The following is a 20,987-nucleotide window of genomic DNA, read 5'->3' on the forward strand; positions in this document are numbered from 1 at the left end:
ACGGAAAATGCCTACTCATCATAGTCCCCTCAAAGGAGGGGAAAATAATTCTCTTTTAATAGTGTTTGCCTCAAAGAGAAGAAAATAAAGTAATATGAATAGTGATGGCATGTGTATTGAACAGGTATTTGCCAAGAAGAGGACACTTTGTGTGTTTCACTTTGTGGCTGTTTTTCTTTTTTGGTTTGTTTACTAGTTTTGACCCATTTAATTTCACAGTGCATCAGTAAAATAACCTGAAATAAAACACGGTAAGTATATTTGCAGTTTGGTGAGAAATGCTTGGCATCTGCTTTCTTCTGAGTATGTGATGTGCTAAGTGACTGCTGGTGGCAGTGTAGCCCTTTAGGGATACACTAACTAAGAAGAGGCAGTGTGATGCAAGAGAACTGGTCTAAGAACAGCCTCCACTGACAGTGACCTTGCTGTATGTGTCACTTTGAAGAATGACCTTCCTTGGCAATCTGCCGTGGGCAATACATGTCGTATCACCTTTGGAAAGTCCCTTTTTGTGTGTGTTGACAAGGAGCATTAGCAAGGGTCAAGGGTGATGTAGCTGGCTAAGAATTGGGGGCAGAGGATGTCGCACCGATGTGGCATTTAAGATAAAATAAAGGGAAGAAATGTTTTGGGCTATCCCCCTGAACAAATTGATGAAATTGATGGCTTTTTGTATAAACAGAGGATGAAGTGAAGTATAGCAGTTTAAGTAACATCTTTGGGCATAATGTTTCACAATGACCCTATTCAGTATGGAAAGGGAGTTATGTCCCACTACTGTGTCACACTACGTAATACAACCAATAGTCATCTACCTAGTAAGTCACTTAAGGTGCAAGCATGCAAACATAACAGCCAAACCACTTAAGTGCCATTACCAACCAGTGTTGGATTTTTTTTAAGGTAATTAAGAATCATTAAATATTCACACAGTAGAATAACCTGCCTAAATCCTAATGGCACACAAAGATGGATACTAGTTCCTTTTTTTAGCAAAGTCACTGTTGGAACTATCCATTTTGTATTTTGCCTCCATCAGCCAATTTGGGATGTCCTTACAGTGACTTTGCCCCCCTTCATCCTTTCTTTGCACCCTCAGTTTTCAGCTCTGAAATAGGATATTTGGAGTATTGACCATTTTACTCTTTGCATGGCAACATAAATGTTTTGTCTTTTCTCCCAAGGTGAAGTCACTAACATAGCCATCCTTTTGTTGTGTGCATTATTTTAAGTTTTAACTATAACACCACTAAATGGATAATAGCAAAGCAGGTCATTAGTCTAGTATTGAGATAACAGAAATGATTTATTCTGCAAGTGCACTGTGTCAATAGTCTAGTCAGTCCAAGAAGAAGAAAATCTGCATCTGACAAGACTAAAAATCACTTATGCCTATAATATAACATGTCAGTAAATGAAAATAGGCAGCATTTTCAATAGTATTTTTTTTAAACTGTGAGCCTTTTACCTAGAAAGGTTAGGTCATTATGTGCATAGCAATATGCCCACTAGTGCTTCACAGGTAGATTGAGATATGTCAGAGTCAAGTCTTTTCTTTGCAACAATAGTGAAAATGTCAGGACATGGATGCTTTTATACCTCTGAGGAGACTGTGGACTTCTCAACAGTACTTGTATTTTTTTACACTGGACAAGCTCCCATAACCCCGTTTTTACCAGACTATGAAAGGCTCCCAGCAGGACAGTCGACCAGTGCTTGTTAGGGCAGGTCCCGGATCCTTGTCTCCTTTGGGCTTACAGCTGATATAGAACAAAGTACACCTCTGATGTTTGTTAGTTACTAATGCTTTAAGGAGTCTGTGAAGAGGAGTAGGATCCCCTATACACCTTTACACACCTTAAAATCTGGCTAAGAGCTTTTGAGGTTTTGCTGAGTTTTGTGAAAGACTTGTGGTTTCCTGTAGGAAATAAAATGTTACATTCTACAGGTGCAGTTAAAGGGTGAAGCGAAGAATGAAAAAATTAAATTAATACAAATCCACAGAGGAGATAATGGCACAAATATAGTTGTTAACAGTTTCTATAATTCGTGGACATGCCTTTTATTGGGTTCCAGAGCCTAAATGTCAATATTGACTATTTAATTGCTGCAAATGGAAAAAAAAAGGCAAAATGATGAGATCAATTCACGCAAGGCACAAAAGACTCATATTACACTTGTGCTGTTCTATTAAGATAGTGACAGTTGGCTGCTGTCCAATACGCACAACAAACCCAGTTTCATATTAGCCCTGCTCCTGAACTCCTATAGACTGCAGTTACATCCCGTTCCTTTTTAGACTGTTACATAAACTGCCAATAAATTGGGATGGTCTATTGTTCCCCTTTTTAATTTATTACATTCTTTTTCTCATATTTGTAAAATCTCAGACAGCTTTTGGTTACTTGAGACTTGTTAAAACCTTTGCTATGCTGTTACTCTTGGGACAGAAAACACACTAAATAGATACTGTAAGAATTACTTCTCCTCTCCCAGCCTGTCTCCCTTTCTCTTTATTTCTCTAGTCACTGTTACCAGAGGTTTGACTGTGCTCTGGAAGCTCTAGATATTTCTGAGTCTTTGAGAGAGGTGGCTAGAGGTACTGAAGGCAGCACGTAATCGCCTGCCTGCTATGTGTCCTTTCAGTTACAGAGCGTTGCTGTCTGATGATTCAGTTATTTGTCTCGTGATTTACTGTACATTTACATATTTTGAGAAACTAAGTATCACGAACTATCCAACTGGTGTGAAATGAGAGCCAAACACAATGTTTTACTTAAATTTGTTATCTGTTGTTAGAGTGACATTCTCTATGACAACACGGCCTGCCTACTAATGGCTTTATTTACATAGTGATTCATCATATTTAAGACATCCCTTCACTGATATTTGAGTGTTGTGTTGACATTAGGAAGGTGATTTTCTGTGTCATTCTCAAGATTTGTATATGTACTCCCAGATAGGATTGCACCAATCTGATTTTTTGGTCCATGATCAGGTTCATTGCCTTTGGGTATAGGTATACTTATTTTGGGTACCACTCTGCTACCAGTGTTAGATTAATAAACTGTATTTGTTATTGGAAAGAATTTAACACTTTGTAACACAAGTATGCAACAAATAGACCTATTAATATGTATAATATTAGTGGTATTTCAAAAAAATAACAGCGCCAGAGAAAGGAACATCCATTCATCCATCCATCCATCCATCCATCCATCCATCCATCCATCCATCCATCCATCTTCTGCTTATCTGGGGCTGGGTCAAAGGGGCAGCAGCCTAAGTAGTGAAGCTTAGACCTCCCTCTCCCCAGCCACCTCCTCCAGCTCATCCGGGGGGACCCCAAGGCGTTTACCATGCCAGCCGAGAGATATAATCTCTCCAGTGTGTCCTGGGTCAGCCCCGGGAACTCCCCTCAGTAGGACATGCCCGGAACACCTCACCCAACAGGTGCCCAGGAGGCATCCTAATCAGATGCCTGAACCACCTCAGCTGGCTCCTTTCGATGTGGAGGAGCAGCGGCTCTACTTTGAGCCCCTCCCAAATGGCTGCACTTCTCACCCTATCTTTAAGGGAGAAGCCAGCCATCCTTCGGAGGAAAAAGGAAATTCAATAAAAATTATTAAACAGACTAGAAAAAAAAAATAACCTTTGACCCCTGTAGTGAGGGAATCTGGTGACTTTATGTTCTGAGGAGCATTTTCCTGCCATGATTTGACTGAACTCTTCCTCCTAGAGGGAGAGGTCACTGCAAATCAATACAACGTTTTTTTAAGTGAAATATTTCTATCCCGATGGGAATTTCCTTTTTCAGGAGCACAATGATTCCATCTATAGACCTTGAGGGGTCTCTGAATGGTTTAATAAGTAAGAAAATTATGTGGATATACTATGGCCTTTCCAGTAGATTTATCTTGGATGTCTAAAACACCTATGGGAAATTTTGGACTGATGCGTTTGACAGCACTCTCCCCCACCAATGGAGGAATATTTTTTTGTACAGTGGTAGTTTATCCCTCCATTAAATTCCAGAACTTGTGGAATCAGCTGAACGCTGGTGGCTCTTATTCACTTTCTATGGTCGCTTCCAGTGTTTATAAAAATATATAAACACATTCACAGTGCTATACTCAACACTGAATAAACTAGTGCTGTGATATTTGCAAGCATTTCATGTGCAGAAAATGTCTCCCCACAAATGTGTTTACATACCTCTCTGCACAGATTATTTTTGGTCTTCTGCTTGTCTCATCAGATGTGTGACTTGAAAAGTTTTTCTTTTATCGACTATGGCCAGTGAGGCATGTAGAGTGTGCTGTAAGCATGATTGGCTGGAAACTAACTTGGACTGCAGTAAAGCACTACAGTGAGACCGGTCAGAGCCACAGGAGTGACCAGTCTGGTAAGTGAGTGGGTCAACGAGACACTCAGGGTACCTCTCCAGGTTTCCTGTCAGTCTTGACTGCTGAGCTGGGAGTGGAACTGAAAGTTGAGACGTGCAAGGGGACTTCGGAAATGAGTGAGTGCAGGAGCGAGAGTCAACTAGGCTACCTCTGGGTATGACTGAATGAGAGATCTGTATCTCAGTCATATGACAGATTGGTCTTTCTTGGCTTATTTACTGCTTAATACTGGAGGGGAACAAGTTCCTTGAACAAATCAAGACAGATTATAGACAGTGAATAGAATCAAAACTACTTTATCTCAAAAAAGAAGGGCAATATAAATGGGTCCATATGTTATATTCCATGTCCAGACATTCAGGCTATTGAAAATACATGATGAATAAATGAAAAATGATGAATAATGTGTGCAGCACAGCAAATGCACATGTCCCGAGAAGCACTTAAAACAGAGTGATTTCAGCTTTCCTGACACATTAGCTATTTCAGGGATTTCTATTTGGGAATTAAACCTCCAAATTTAAACACTGACCTTTACTTCCAAGTTTACAAGAGCCACTGTTATTGTCAACATGTGTAATTCCTGGCCTTGGTTCCTGGCAGGCTTTCTGTGAATAATATATAAATAAATAAATCAATGAACATAAATTAGTGTAAAATCCTCCAGCACTTGGGGGCTTTGCTTGCAATGAAAGACTGAATAACAGGGAAACAGGGGCACCTCAGGGGATGTTTGGCTGTCCAACTCTGGGTCTACTGGTCACAGCCAGGCACTTATCCATACATATACAGAGTCATAGGCTTATAGCACAGGCTCTGAAAAGAAAAAAGTGTTTCTTTGGCTGTCTGTGAATGTGGGAGCTAGCTTTCTTTAGCTTCAGGCTGTTTCAGGAATAGTTTACAGCCTACATCCTGAAATTTTAAAATATTGTTGTGTGATAAATGATATTGAACTAAAAATCCACACAGTTCTATATATGTTTATGTAACACTGACACTGACTCTTCAAAACACTGACTTAAAAAAAAAAAACACAGTTGTAGTGTGTAGTTGTAGGTTTCTAATGTTACATTCTGTCAAGACTTCCAAGTACACATTAACATATTATTACTGTCACTGAGTGGATATGCTGTCTTCAGTGCTGTGCTTTTGATGGGACTATTTTCAAGTCGTATTTGTAGCCACAAGTTGTGAGGCTACCTGTCAGTTCTGGTCCATGTATGGCGAGGGTTTTAGAGTTAATCTGTTTGATATGCCTAATCTGACCTGCAGATTGGGAAGTGATTGTGGCATGTTTTATGATCAGAAATAATTGTAACAGGTTTTACTGTCATCTTGGAACTAAATTAATTAAATCCAGGGTGAAACCGAGCACAGATGTTGAGCTGTGTCCTCGGTGCTGTCAAAAGACCGAAGACCTGTGGTACTTAGTGGAATTTTAATTGCGGAAATGGCACTGCTGGTTTTAATTATTATTATTGTGGTATTGAAGACATGGTGAATATTATGCTCTTGTTTCATTGGATATTTCACAATTCCTTTTATACTTTAGAGAAAATAGCTCAATTATTGTGCAGTATTTGAGTGTTTTATTTCCTTCAGTAAAAAATTATGGCCAATTAGGCAAAAAAGTTGTTTTTTTTTTTTTCTTTCACTTGAACCAAGCATGTTGAACCACAATTGTAAAATTGAGCTTCATAGTAGCTTTGAAAATTTTGTATGTATTGGGAGAAAGAGAAAAATATTACTGTCCTGGACATAAAGTAGGCATACAACATGGTCAAAAGGCAATTCATGTGCTATGCAACAAAAATTCATTGCAGACATTGATGCTTAGCTACAAAGATGCTTCTCCTGCCAAGAAATTAGGGGAAAAAATGCTAATACAAAACCAGAATAGACCGGTTAACCAGCAAGAATGGCACATTTAAAGAAAAGCTTTTAGTGATGATATGACTAACACTTATTGTACTAAAGCAATTCATGAGCCTTCAACTAATATAATACGGTTTAACCTTTCTATCTTTAATACCTTAGCAGTGAAAGGGTTACAGGTGCAGTAGGCAGGAGCGACTAGAAAAAAATATTCACAACTTAATTTACCTGTTGTTGCTCGAAGCCTCTTTGGATTTCTAGCACAAATATGCCCAGAATGATTTTTTTTTTTTTTCACAAGTTGCAGATCAGTGTATGTCAATGAAAACTCTTCTATTAGTAATATACGGCATAATAATCCCCTACAATATTTTATACATGAATGTGAGGTTGCAGTGACTTTTATGATAATTTTTATGATAATTACCCTAAAGTAATCTCCCCAAAATTTCCATCAAGCCTAACTTGTGCAAACACAAACACGCACAGAGAAATCTGAATAATTCAAATACTATCAACATTCTAAGATGCAATATTTCAAGAGCACTCAACAGAAAGTAATTGAATTATCGTACATGGTTGCGTCAGGAAGCCTGTTCAGCTTGTTTGTGTTACTTGCAAGAGAAAGTACTTAGCTTCTTTCAGCTAATTATCAACAGTATGACCTTAGACACTAAAAATGCTGAAACAAATTTACTACATTTATTGTTTCATGTTTTGCAGTTTAGATGGATACAAAGAGAAAGCAGAACCACATTAAATGTTCCACATGAGCTAAACTAGGCAGATTGCTCAGTTTGATTCCACATTTACTTTTTTTTGTTCTGCAGGAAGAAGAAGCAGCTTTAACAGCGTACTGGAGGGGCATATGATCGGCTTATGGGGGTTGTTAAAAGCACTTTCCATGCCCGTAGTAATGATGACATGGCACCCTGTGTACAGTAAGATTGAGGAGTACATTATCTTGACAATTACTTTTCTGTTAGGAGATGAAAGCCCTCTGTCATGGTTTTGTGGCCACTGCCTTTAGTCTTCAGGGTTGCCCATATACTCAGCAGCACTGGTTTCCTCTCTTCCGGTGTGACACCCATCTCATCCCATTACTGTTTGTGACTTGCTGCTGTCGGGAGGAAAAAAGAACATAAATAATATATTCCTCGGGTGTATCCACCCCCAGATCAATGGCAATACAAAGACCATCTACAAAGACGGTTGGCTCAAGGCCATATTTGATCACTTCCACTGCGCACGATCACTGCTCCCTTTTTTGTCAGCCCGCTGAGACTCAATTATTTCCAAGTGTTTGTAAGCTATTGTTGAAAGAACACGAAGTGAATATTTAAAGTTGGTGAGGGGAAGAGAAATCTTTGATGAGACATGAAAACAGCAGATGGGAGGGTAATAGTGAACTCTTTAACGGAGAGAGAGGAGAAAAGAAAATGATGTGATACTGTATCGTATTCCTCATTGGGATTCTGGGAAGAGAGTTATATGCATGACAGCAGGCTAGCCTCTGCTGTGTTCATGCAATATGACAGAGAAAAAGAAAAAAATTACAGAGCACTTGATCACTGATAGAAGCTGAGCAGGTCATTGCATTCAATCAGTAGTAAATGGAGTGCAACTTGTATGATTTCTCCTACTTAGGAAGGACATAAACAGTTTTTGACATGATTCTGTATTGTTTCCCAGTTGAACCAGAGAGCATGTCACTGTTAGGGGGGAAAAAAAAAAATCCAAATGATCCCCAAGGTGTCTATGGTCATAATTTCATATTGCGAAGAAGATTTTGCAGATTTGTGTTATAAGGAACAACAGACAGCAAACTTTTTCTGCCAAAGATCCAGATTTATTTTTCCTCTCATATCCCTTGCTGGGCTTTTTCCTTCATAACCCAGATGGCTGGTTCCATAGCCTAAGATTTTCACTACAAGAAAAATTTATTTAATTTTTCTTTAATTTCCAACAATCTTCAGCAAGTATTGATGGTACAGATTGACTGCTACTCTGACTGTGCCACGGATAATGAGTGTTTGTGTGAAGGGCAAGTCACACCAAAATTAGATCAAAGGTCTGCACTCCATAGGCATCAAACGGTGGGCAGAAGTCGTGTTCCAGTATGGGTAGTGCCATGCCTATTCAGTTACTCTGATGTCATCTCACTGGTAATGACTGTATGTGCTTAAAGAGACGTCTTTTGATGTGAAGTTCCCAAGTGAACATATCTTGGTTTTATCAGTCTAATTTATATTCCAGACAGTATTTCAGGGATTTACACTCTGTAGGTAATCATCTAACTCTTGCAGTACGCCTCTGCAATCATTGATCAGTCTTCGTCCAGTAGCACTAAACAAAGACTTCAGTGTTGTTTTAGCTTCCAATACCTCTACCCGCTACATGTTGTGCCAAGCTCGTGCTGACACAAATATCTGGGTCTCTGTGTGTGTTTGTGTGTGTGTGTGTGTGTGTGTGGTAGACATGGAGTCATTTTTGTGTAGAAAATAAGATGCATGTGCATTATAGACAGAGATAATATTGAGAAGTTTGAGTGCTTTGTTCACTGATCTGGTGAGGTTGACACCTTTCAACACGCTAACGTAGCACAGCTTATATGGCCCATACTCACCACCTATTGTTTAAGGGGTCAGCGACTTTTAATCCTCTTAATGTGGCAAATGTGATTGTAATTAAAAGGTGATGTAGCGATTAGCCTTCTTGTTAAGCAAGTCAAGCAAACAACAGAATAGAAGCTTAGCTGATGAATGAAAGAAAAGAGTTCAAATTAGGTTCTTGCATATTGTGTGCTTGACCTGTTACAATGCACAGTGGCGTTTTGTGTAGTTTGATTAATTATAAATCTTTAGATATCACTTATTTCATAGTGTAATTTTCACATGCTTTATCCAGAGATAAGTCTCTGCTGAATCACCTGCAAATTAAATTCATAGTATTCACTCAATGTGTCTTGAGGGATTTGCTAACGTAGCTATTAGCTTAGCTCTCTGCAGACTTACTAACAGCACGGCTTCTTCAACTGTCCCTCCCACAGTCCTGCTCTGTGTGTCAAATGTTCACGACCTCCTTTAGTAATAATGATACTTGTAATAAATGTAGCCTGTTTGTAACTTTGGAGGCCAAGCTCAAAATTCACATTGGCAGTAATGACACCCGGTTACGTCAGTCGGAGATCACTAATGTTAATATTGAATCTGACGTATGACATAGAAACTGAACATTTAACTGTATTCCCTGAAAACCCTCTTTTGTTTGATCATTTCTTAATCACATTTAAATTTGCAATCATGGGGGAATTAATTTTACTACAGTAGGTGTCTTTCTGAAAATGAAAAAGTTTAAGGATATAATTCCTCCACTGCTGTCTTCAGTGCCATGTGCTGACACAGTGCAGAGCAGCTACCTAAACTCTACTTCCACAGACGTTGATTTTGGAGAGTTTCAGTCAGGATTCAGAATTCATCACAGGTTACAAATGATCTTCTTAGGGCCACTGACAATGGATTCATTTCTGTGCTTGTCCTGCTAGACCTCAGTGCAGCTTTCAGTACTGTTGACCAAAATATTTAATGCAATATTTATTACTTGTGGTTCCTAGGGTATTTAAAAGTAGAATGGGAGGCAAAGCCTTCAGCTTTTAGGCCCCTCTTTGGTACAGCCAGTTTGGATTCGGGAGACAGACATGCTCTCTACTTTTAAGATTAGGCTTAAAACTTTACTTTTTGATAAATCTTATAGTTAGGGCTGGATCAGGTGGCCCTGAAACCTCCCTTAGTTGCACTGCAGTAGGCCTAGGCTGCTGGGGGTTGACTGTGGGGTTTTCATTGTATTATTGTCGGGTCTTTACCTTACAGTATAAAGTGCCTTGAGGCAAGTGTTGTTGTGATTTGGTGCTATATAAATAAAATTGATTTGAATTGAATTGACCAGGCATAATAATAATAATTAAAAAACACTAATCTGATGGTTACAGTATTACTTAGGAAACAAAATGTCAACATTGAACTCAGGTAAATGTGTGTATACCAATTTGATGATAAAGTGGATGCACCTCCATTAGATATTAGCTTGGTCACCATAAATTCAGGAACAAGTTAGACTATCTGTCTGCAAGAATACTGTAGCTTGCAGACAGGAATAGCTTTTACAGTTATATGAAATGCACATAAAGAATACCTGCTTTGTATTTTGTGATCTTCAAGAATGAAGGCTAGTGTTATTACATTTGGTTTATTTTTCAGTAACTTTAAATATTTAGTTTTTTGTTTGTTTGTTCATTTCTTTGGGACTAGGCGTTGCTCAAGGTGCTACATAAAAAAAATAGCTTTGCAGATTTATAAAATTTATAAAAAAATTGACTTCATAGGTTGATGATTGGGTCCCTTTTTATATGCAGACCAGACTGTGTAACATTATGTTAAAAAGAAAATGTGCATGTTTGTAACTAAAACTCCACAAATGAATAGCAGCAAATTCCTGCAGATGTTGTTTATTCACAGATGGGCTGTACAGAATGTGTCTACACCTTCCATACTTGTGTATTTTATTCAATGCAATCTGGATGACTTAAAGCCATGTCTCATATCTTTTCTCCCTGTGATAACATCTTGCATTAAATATTTCTTTCTCAGTGGTATTTATGCCAACATTAGGCAAGCGCTACTAAAAGTACACTGCAGCAAATTGCTCAAAGATATAATTTTTTTTTGTATAGTAAGGTACTATCCTTCTGAATACATTTTATCCTGTAAATGATGATGCCTTTGAGAAAAAAGACAAGATCAAGCTACTGCTGTACTCCATGCTGAATCAAAGTCTCTGCTGCTCGTCTCTCATCTGAATTTTCTTTGCGACAAATCTGATACATTATATATATATATATATATATATATATATATATATATATATATATATATATATATATATATATATATATATATATATATATATATATATATATAAAATGCACAAATCACTTGAGACTACATGTCACATTTAACCATTCATTTATACAGTGCTTTGTTATATACACTTTGAAAACTCACATCCTTGGCCAATTTAGAATCACCAATTAATCAAACATGCATTTTGACTTTTTTAAGTCATCTGTCCCTATCTTTATGTTTAGTCCAATCACTCTCTTTTAAAGCTGCTTCAAGATTTTCCTGTTAGCTCTCTGAGACAGCTTCATAATATAGTACTCTGTGTTAAAGTAACTCAGAGTGCACTGCATTTAATATTTGGTAGCCACATGCAACAGATTACAACATACAAAAAAGCCTCTTGGAACATACCACAAACCCAGGAGCTATTTAGATATTTAGTACTTAGTACTTTAGTACTTTAAGTCATCTTAGGCTCCGGTCATATGAGCCTAGAGACCTGCTGACGACCCACTGGCAACCACCGGTCACTAGGGAAAAATTTGTATTCCACAGGTGGTTGGCATGTGGTTTCTGGAGGTTGCTGGCTCTCTGTAAAATCAGCTGGAAAAGCCCCAGCCACAAAGTCCTGGAGACTGATCAGTGACTCCATGGCATTCTCTGATAGCTAGAGAAAATGTGTAGCTTTAATTTCAAAATTGTGATAAGTTGATGAGAAAAAAAATCTAAGCTTATTTAGGTTTGATGTAATTTATTTAGTATTTCTGTTCCATAGTGTGAATTGCATCTGACAAATGTATCTGATACATCAACAATAAAATTTACTGAAGCAGTACTGTCTAACTGTACAACAATGAAATTCTGAGCACAGTTTTGCTGAGAGTTTGAATATGTGGGCTCTAGGCTGAGCACTGAGTGTATACCCTTGGGTTTCGAGACATTGCTCCAAAGATCCTTTGTGGGTTGTGTTAGAGACTGTCTGACCCTCAAACGCAAGAACTCTGATCTCTCAGCTGCTGTGGGAGGTGTTGACATTTGGGTAGTGCCAACCTTTTCAGCCGTGTTTGTAAAATTAGAAAAAAAAATCGGTTATAATAAAAATGAGCAGACTATATAATTGACCCTGCTCACTATCAGCAAGGCTTAAAGAATTAATACGGTTTATGAAGCTGTTATATGATGTATTCTTACTCAACTCTGACATATCAGAGTCAATGAATCACTGTCCCTAGTATAATTTGCTCTAAGATGACACCTTGGGATATTGAACATGTTAACTCTGCCATGCTTTTTTTCATGAGAAAATATACTCATGGTGATTTTCTGTATTTGAATATAATGAATTGTACTTATAATTAAACAAATAACATTTTATTTTATATATAGTCATATAACCAGGAAGGCTTTGCACTACTGGACTGCAACATTCTCCGCATCCCGTTACCTAAAGCATTTCCTCAGTAACTCGCAGAAATTAACAGGAAGTGGATAATTTGATTTGGAATAAATAGGGGATTGTTTAAATGTATAGAGTGCCTATTGGTCATCTAAGCTGGGTTCTTGTGGTTACTTACCAGAAATGAATCAGCAAATGTAACCATTTCCTTCTTTATAGTAACACCCAGACATTAAGGAAGCCACTGAGTGCTTCTCGGTCTATCACGATGGGAGAGCTATCATAAATATTTTCCAAATGGTCCATTCAAATGTTTTAGAAATATATCAGAGGCAGTGTGGGTTCCTGTCATTATGCAGTCCTACTAGGCCTGCCTATATTGTGCAGACCAAGTGAGAGGAAAACCTGCAACATTAAGTTGCAATGCAATTTATTCAGTTTTAGGTACACTGATAACACAGACGCCAAACACTATGTAGCCTCTGCCCACTAAAGTCAAAGTCTAGAGAGGTGACCAAGAATACAATGTCTATGACCAAGCAAACTGAGCCACATGAGAAAATAGCCTAAATAATAGTCAGCAGTTTTAATAAGGATGTTCGCACTGACAGTAAGCTTTAATGAGCAAGGTGAACCAAGCCATTTTTAGTGAAAAATGATTCTTTTCCTTTACCTCAGCAGGTTTTGCAGGATCTAAGCACCATGGTGCTTTTCAGTAGGACTCTATAGGACACTATTAAAAATAATATATTACAGGGAATAATGAAGTTTAACAAGCAAAAACATTGTTTTAAATTTTGTAATGTGGTCCACAGTGCTTCATGTAGTAACACATTATAAGCCAATAAGTAATGTTTGAATTAAGAGCTTATGCAATTCTCCAATTACCTCAGTGCTGCTACTAATAACAGCAAATTATTTCTCACTCAAAGCAAAAGTTTGATTATAACAAATAGCTTAAACACGTAGGCAGTGATGGAGGAGGAGTAGTTGTTAACTCACAAATTTTACTTTCTTCACATTTCTGTCTTTCCTTTGGTTTTGGTATTTCAGACTTGGATCCTTAACCCATGGCCACAGTCCTTACCTTTTTTTTTTTTTTCTACTGGTAAGCATGCTGGCCTTCGGAACTTGCAGTAGTACTAATTACTTTGATGCCTTCCACTTTATGACTACTGCCTGAAGGCTCAATTTCATCTGAACTACACATCAAAATCTAATTTTGTAAGACATATATGTACTTTACAATCCAGTAATATCAGCTAAATGCACCTAACTTGAAACTATACGACTATATAATTAATATACACCTTTAGGTTGTGCAGTCAGCTGTATTTTCACAATGACATATTCTCATTATCAGTAATTAGCAGTAAATGATTTGTACAGCTCCAAGGGCAGATGGTGGTGTTGGTGGGTGAGAGCAATTACTGTGTATCAACACTATGTTGTGATTTTGGTGAACATTTGTTTACATTCAGAGTGTATAAGAAGCGAGATTTGACCGTCTCCCTCCCGTCTCACTTATGTGTTAAGCAAAACAGTTAACAAATTAAACAGGATTAAATTTTAAGTCAACTATTAATATATGGTAGATAGTCACCTAAAAAAATCCAGTGAAAACCGTTGCTTTGACATATTTAGACAAACATTTGATCCTTTTTGACACAGTGCTTACAGATGCCTGTCTGTATTGATAACCACAGTAGCTGATGGTGATAGTACTGCCTTCTTCAGCAGGAATATGTTCTTGGGCAAAATCGTTGAATGAAAACAATGATACTGATATTTTTTCCCATGTTACTTGTTCCCCACCATCCCCACAGAACATTTCAGTGTGACCTGAGCTTGGCTTTGACTTGAGGTATGGTTTTAAGCCATTCCTTGGTGGATTTAGCAGTGTTTTAAGGATCATTTATTGTGAAAGGTTCACTTCTGGTTCAAATTCATCATTTGGACAGATGGCCTCACATTATCTTCAAGCACTCTTTGATATCATGCAGAATTCATAGATGAATCATTTACTGCAAGCTGCCAGTCCCCAAGGCTGCAGAGCTACCCCAAACCTTTACTTTTTCACCACCAAACCTCATAGTTGATATGACATTCATCTTCTGAAAAGCTATCTTTGGTCTGTGGACAAACAAGTTTTATCTTTGATTTGTCTGTCCAGAGCACATTATTCCATCAAGCCTCTGGCCAGATGCTCAAACTGTTTGCCGATTCTCAATTAAAACTGTGGCAGAACATGCATATACATTCCTGTCCTCAGATATATGCAGATGTATTTACACATCATCCGCTTTTATGAGTCTTATTTCCAATCCTTTCTTTAGCCATGAATGAATGTTGATAAAAATGTGAACAGCACAATAATGATAATAATCATATCTGATCTTTGCCTTATTTGCTGTACTGTATATTATTTTGCAAACAATAGCTCCGCACTAATGATCTGTTTGGAAAAAGCTTTTTCCTGACATGCCTCCCATGCAGGTCAAATTTGTGCAATCTCTACTGTTTGTACATTCATGCATTTTGACAAAAATAGTTCCGGCTGCTGTGAAGGATGGCATCAAATAACCAAATCTTAGGCTAAATATCCTGTGGCAAGCAGCCCTGGAAAATTTGGAAGTAATTTTGCCTATAGTGGAATGACTCCTTTGAATAATATGAGTATCTTGTTAATATTGCTAGATTCTTCATCATTGTCATCTAAAGAGTATTTTTGATTACTAAATTGCTTTTTAGATATCAGAATGATACTTCTGTAGCAAAGAGAATACAGACATCAGTTAGAGGTTTACAGAAAAGGAGACTGGATTCACCTACAGTAACAGTTTTAATCATCAGCACCTCATCTGGAACACGATTCTTTTTTTTATGGACTTGAAGATGTGACTGAATGTGAGTGTCAAGATGTCCTAACAATATTCAAATATGTTGAGAAATAAACAACACCCCCAGGGGGCAGGGTGTGTCACATGTAGCTCACAAGACCACTTGATGCAGACAGACACCAAGCTATAAGACAGCAGACTGTTGCACTGGAGTTGCATGAGACTGTTGTGAACACTGATGCATTAAGCAGGTAGACGGAGAACAAAGATGGGAAGCGTCAGATTTAGCAGTGCATTTGTCAAGGTTGGCACAAGTAAACTTGCAAATGGGCTCCTTTAAAGAAGCCTCTTGTGCTGATTAACAGCAACCAGTGTCATCATGAAAGTTCATAGTCAATATTTTTTCCCATCAACTTTCCATTTGCCTAAACCATTCACACTCACGTTCACACCTACAGTCAATTAAGAATCACCAATTAACCTAACCCCATGTTTGTTTTTTGGACTGTGGAAGGAAGCCAGAGAGCCCACACTGACATGGGGAGAACATGCAAACTCAGAAAAAAAAAAATAAACACAGAAATGCACCAGAGTGGATTGAAAGCCAGGGCCTTCTGGTAACCACTGGGGTGGCTTTAGCTCAGGAGGTAGAGCTGGTAATCTGCTAATCGGAAGGTTGGTCGTTCAATCCCGAGCTGCTCCAGTCTGCATGCCAAAGTATCCTTGGGAAAGATACTGAACTCCAAGTTGCTGTCCGATACATCCATTGGAGGGTGTGTGTGTGTGTGTGTGTGTGTGTGTGTGTGTTTGTGTGTGTGTGTGTGTGTGTGTGTGTGTTAGATAGAAAGCACTTAGGCGTAGAAAGAAGTGCTTGTATGAGTGTGTGTGTGTGACTATGTGGATGAGGCGTGTTGTATGAAGTGCTTTGAGTGCACAAAATACAAGAGCACTATATGAGAACCAGTCCATTTTCCAATTAAAAAAAAAATCTACAATTATTATAAAGCATAATGTTCATACTAGGGCTGTTCTTTGCAACTTATCATATCTAGAAAAAAGGAATCACACTTCACTTGCTCCTAAAATGTGAACCATGCATAATATTGAATGCAGGCAATGTCTTAATTGTTTGCCAAGTGTGGATAATGTTAGCAGTGCTAGCACCAGCAGCCTGTGCTGAATGTGGTTAGGCATTGCTCACAATAAGTAGTTATATGGCATTTTATCCTGTCATGGCAGGAAAAAAAAAACAATTTTATTTTTATTTTCTGCATCAAAATACAGGCAAACATGCTGTTAAAAGAAGATTTTATCTGTCATACTGTCTCCTTACAACATTCAGGCACAGAGAGATGGGAAGCTGCCATTACACAGGACTGGTGGATGGCTGTGTAACATCTTTGACTCAGCATTTTACTCGAGCTGTACCTAAATGAAATATGAATAATGTATTTATCTAACTAGTATTATTGATTTGGACTGGCTGAGGGTAGCTACATTTAGTCATCTGTTTTATGAATCATTCCATTCCCCAGGTAAAACATATAAAATATTGTGGAATGATGAATGCAGCAGCACCACACAGATGCCCACTTGGACATGTCTATTCTGTGATCAGTTATAGACCTGTGCATGGGCATGACTTTGCAAACCAAGCCACATTGACCGAGTCACAACTATAATTACATGCTAAAGACTTTTTATTCTGCCTCTCCTTAATTTATGATTTATTGCGCTACTACAGCTGTCAGAACGCAGGCTTCCCTGATTGGCTCTTAATTGCAAATGCTATTAAAATGCAAGTGCAATAAACTGAGCACCCCAAATGGCTGAACCAAGGCTCCTGATGGCAAGTTGTAACCGGTCCTCAGCCAGACAGCTCTTTTTTTGCATGGCAAAACTGAATTTCAATGATTAGAATAGGCTGCAAATGAAGACTACACTAAGCCATGTTTTTACCATGCTTCATATCCATTACAGCCTATGATTAAGGTATAAATATGTGGTAATGTGTTGTTTATAGGGGGCGTGCCCTCACATATTATCGTTTGCCAATGTTACTCACAGCTGCTCGTAGTTGCTCAGATAGTTTTGTCGTTGTTGCTGCTGCTGCTTGCTTTGTTTGGGGTTTTTTGGAACTCATAGGGCTTCTCTAAATCTGAAAAAGAAATCCATATTTCTGATTCCATATTCACTTTATTGTACATTCATATATTGTACAGCACCATACAGGTGCTAGAACACTGTTATGTGTAGTCACTAATGTACAGTAGATACTAATGATAAATCAAACAGACTGCACGTTATTTAAATTGTAGTTTAGCCAGAATTAGTCAGCACTCACTCACAAACAGATAAAATTTCTATACCTCACCCCACACATTTAGCACACTGTAAAAGATAAAAGTGAGCCAGTATCTGCATAAGAAAACAAAAGACAAATTTGCATCTTTTGTAGACCTTGAAGGCAAAAAGCCTTATCCAAAGCTGGCTGAGTCCACACTTAACATATACTTTGTAGATTCTTGAATAACAATCCAAAATATAGTTAATGTGATTAGTTAGCTGGCAAAATTGTTGGCATCACTCCTGTCAGTGAGTAAAGTAGTAGGAGGACAAAACAATTATGCTGCAGAAATATGTGTGCAGGAGCAGGAAAAAAAAGATTTGGTGTTTTATTTATTTTTGTATATTTGTAACATATTTGCAAACATTTTATATATATATATATATATATATATATATATATATATATATATATATATAGTGTTTCTTTTAAATATCAGGTAATGTTGGTTAAGACTGTTTGGTTTCCTAATTAGCATCTTTTGGATCCTGTCTTTGATGTTAGGTAGTGACCATGTGTTAGAGTAGCAAAAAGCTGGTGTGCACTCGGTCGTACCAACAAGCTAATACATGTCAAGAGTACAGAAACAACAGGGCCTATCTAATTAGCTGTGCAACAGAGCAGCAGCTCAATAAATGCCTTTTGTAAGACTGGACAGCAGTTACAGCCAGAAACCTAATGGTTCAGTGAGAGTGAGTGATTTTGGACCCTAAGTCTTTGGCAATCAAACCTTTACTACAGAGGCATCTGAGAAGCACAGTACTTAGAGTAGAATATAAGAGTTACGATCACCGACCACATTATGGATCAAGTCTGCCTTCCGGTGGTTTAATATTACACAGTAAGTGGGTTCAGTTGCTACTCTACCTATGTCTGTGCAATACATAGGATGACTAAGAAAGGTGGAATGAATATGCTTATGCCCTCCCTAAATGCCACGTTGATACTGTTTTGATATTTGTTGATGAAGGTCTCATTCCCCAAAACACTGGGTTGGCTGCTGTGTAAAATCTAAATAAAAATAAAATGCAAATTGTTTAAACCCTGTAATTAATTGAAATTATGGTAAAAATATAATAACTATTAAATTGTGTAAATGTTCAGGATGCTATTGTTGCTATGTTAAGCAACAATGGTAAAACATATTTTGGCTGCTCAACAATTCAGTTGCTCTATTGTTGGATTTTTTGTGTGTGTGATGCACCAAATGTTTTCACTGAACTCCAGGCAGTACTAATATACTGCAGAGCCATGCTGCTATAATACATGCAGAGTGTGGTTTGGTCTTACTGAAGTGATGATTTGATTTCTGCTTCCACTGGCCATCGCCTTTTCCTGTGCAGCCAGAGAAGGCACACTTTTGTCTTGAATGTAATTTCTGTATTTTTTTTCTCATATGAAGTTTTAACCTTTTCTCTTTTCTCTTTTTTTTTTCTTTCTACATTTCTGAATGTTATGATGAGTGCTGTTCACTGACGATGGTCCTGAGAAGTGTTCCTGAACCTATGGAATTATTGACACTAGAATCACTGTAGTCCCAAGATCACAGCCATTCAATATTAGTTTTTGTCCTTGTCCATTGTTTAAAGACATTTCTCTGGAATCTCTGAATGTTTTGATTGCATTATGCACTGCAGATGATGAAATCCCTCAATTATTTGCAATTCTTTGTTGAGAAATGCTTTAGTGAAATGGTTGAACGCTTTGCTCCTTCAGCCTTTCACGGAGTGGTTAACCTATCCTGACCTTTACCTCTGAAAAGCTGTGTCTAAATGGACAAATCCATCTATATTTATCTATTCTGATTATAAAAAGAACATGAAATTATTTTATAATCAAAATTACTTCAAGTAAATATAGAGTTTTTTTTAGATTTTTCAAATTATTGCATTCTGCTTTTATTTACATTTTAAGAGCATGTGAACTTTTCTGGGAAGTGGGCAGAGGTGGTAAAAGTACACACATTCTTTACTTAAGTACAGACACTTGTGTTAAAAAAAATACTCCAGTAAAAGTTGAAGTACTTATTCAACTTCTTCACTCAAGTAAAAGTGAAAAAGTACAGGCTCTGAAATGCACTCAGTCATGTAGAGGCTCAGCGTGGGGAAAAGGATCACAACTCACAATCGTTTCTGTTGAGAGCTCCAGTAGATTTTCTTTGTTGCCAGGCTGTAATCAGCTGACCTGTGCTGCTGTGGCTGCTCTGAGGTTTACTGCTCTTTGTAAATTTACACAACTGAATTCAACAAAATGTAAGCAAACGGTTTACGAGTTGCACTGACTGATTTCTATTCTTTACACTGACAGTATACTGCCTTTATACTCGACTGTATGCAGTTGATATAATTGAGTAAATTAATCTAAGCATTGTCCATGTAAATTAAAATTCTGTTATACTTGATTTAACCTAACTCTGACCAAGAACCATAGCCACTGTTCACCAGTCTAACACAGTGCAATACTATAAATTCACTATAGCTAACCTGTTATTCCTGCACCAAACTGCCAAGTATTTACATGGAACCTTAGAATAACCGAAAAGTGATTTCTGATATCTGCCAAAGAATTTTTGTCAGTATTTAAACTGTTGTAAATGGCATGTTATATAATTTTATATAATAACTTGTAAATATTTGCCTATGTCTGTCAAATATATGTCAAACATGACGCTCATGAATGATATCAAGTAATTTTGAGCCAGAAAGAACATTCCTGTCACAAGATAGAAGCTGCAGTTTTTGACAAAGTTACTTTTCGACATTCTTTATTTATTTTTAATGTCATTGACATTAAAAATGTATTTTTAAAGACAGCTCTTGCTAAGAAGGCTGCAGAAATTGCAACAAATATAACATCACAGCTCTATAAAGATATTTTAAGTGGCCAAAAAGGACTAGATTGATTATAATGTAGGTGCAATAACGCAGAGTCATAAAGATACTTGCACAATAGGTATTATTTTGATTTTATATATAAATCCTTCACAAATCCTGTTGACAGCAGTCGATTTACCAATATTACACATAAAAAACACACAGAAACATTGGAAATCACTTTTTGGCAATCAATCAAAAAAAATATATATATCCACAATCATATTTCCAGTAGCTCCTCAGTCATTAAGCTCTCATTTTTCTCTTTTGTTTTCAACATGTTTCACCATCATCTGTGTGAAATCCATGAGGTGATTTTTTTTTTTAATGGCAATTGTTTTTGTTTTTTAAC

The 20,987-nt window shown here is 37.5% G+C and overlaps 1 protein-coding gene across 2 annotated transcripts in view; it reads left to right on the forward strand.

The window, feature by feature from the left end:
• Positions 1–20,987, forward strand: part of LOC115786764 (leucine-rich repeat and immunoglobulin-like domain-containing nogo receptor-interacting protein 2) — a 254,251-nt gene that overhangs the window by 3,876 nt on the left and 229,388 nt on the right. The window lies entirely within an intron of this gene.

Source organism: Archocentrus centrarchus, chromosome 10, assembly GCF_007364275.1.
Source record: "Archocentrus centrarchus isolate MPI-CPG fArcCen1 chromosome 10, fArcCen1, whole genome shotgun sequence".
Taxonomy (NCBI): domain Eukaryota; kingdom Metazoa; phylum Chordata; class Actinopteri; order Cichliformes; family Cichlidae; genus Archocentrus; species Archocentrus centrarchus.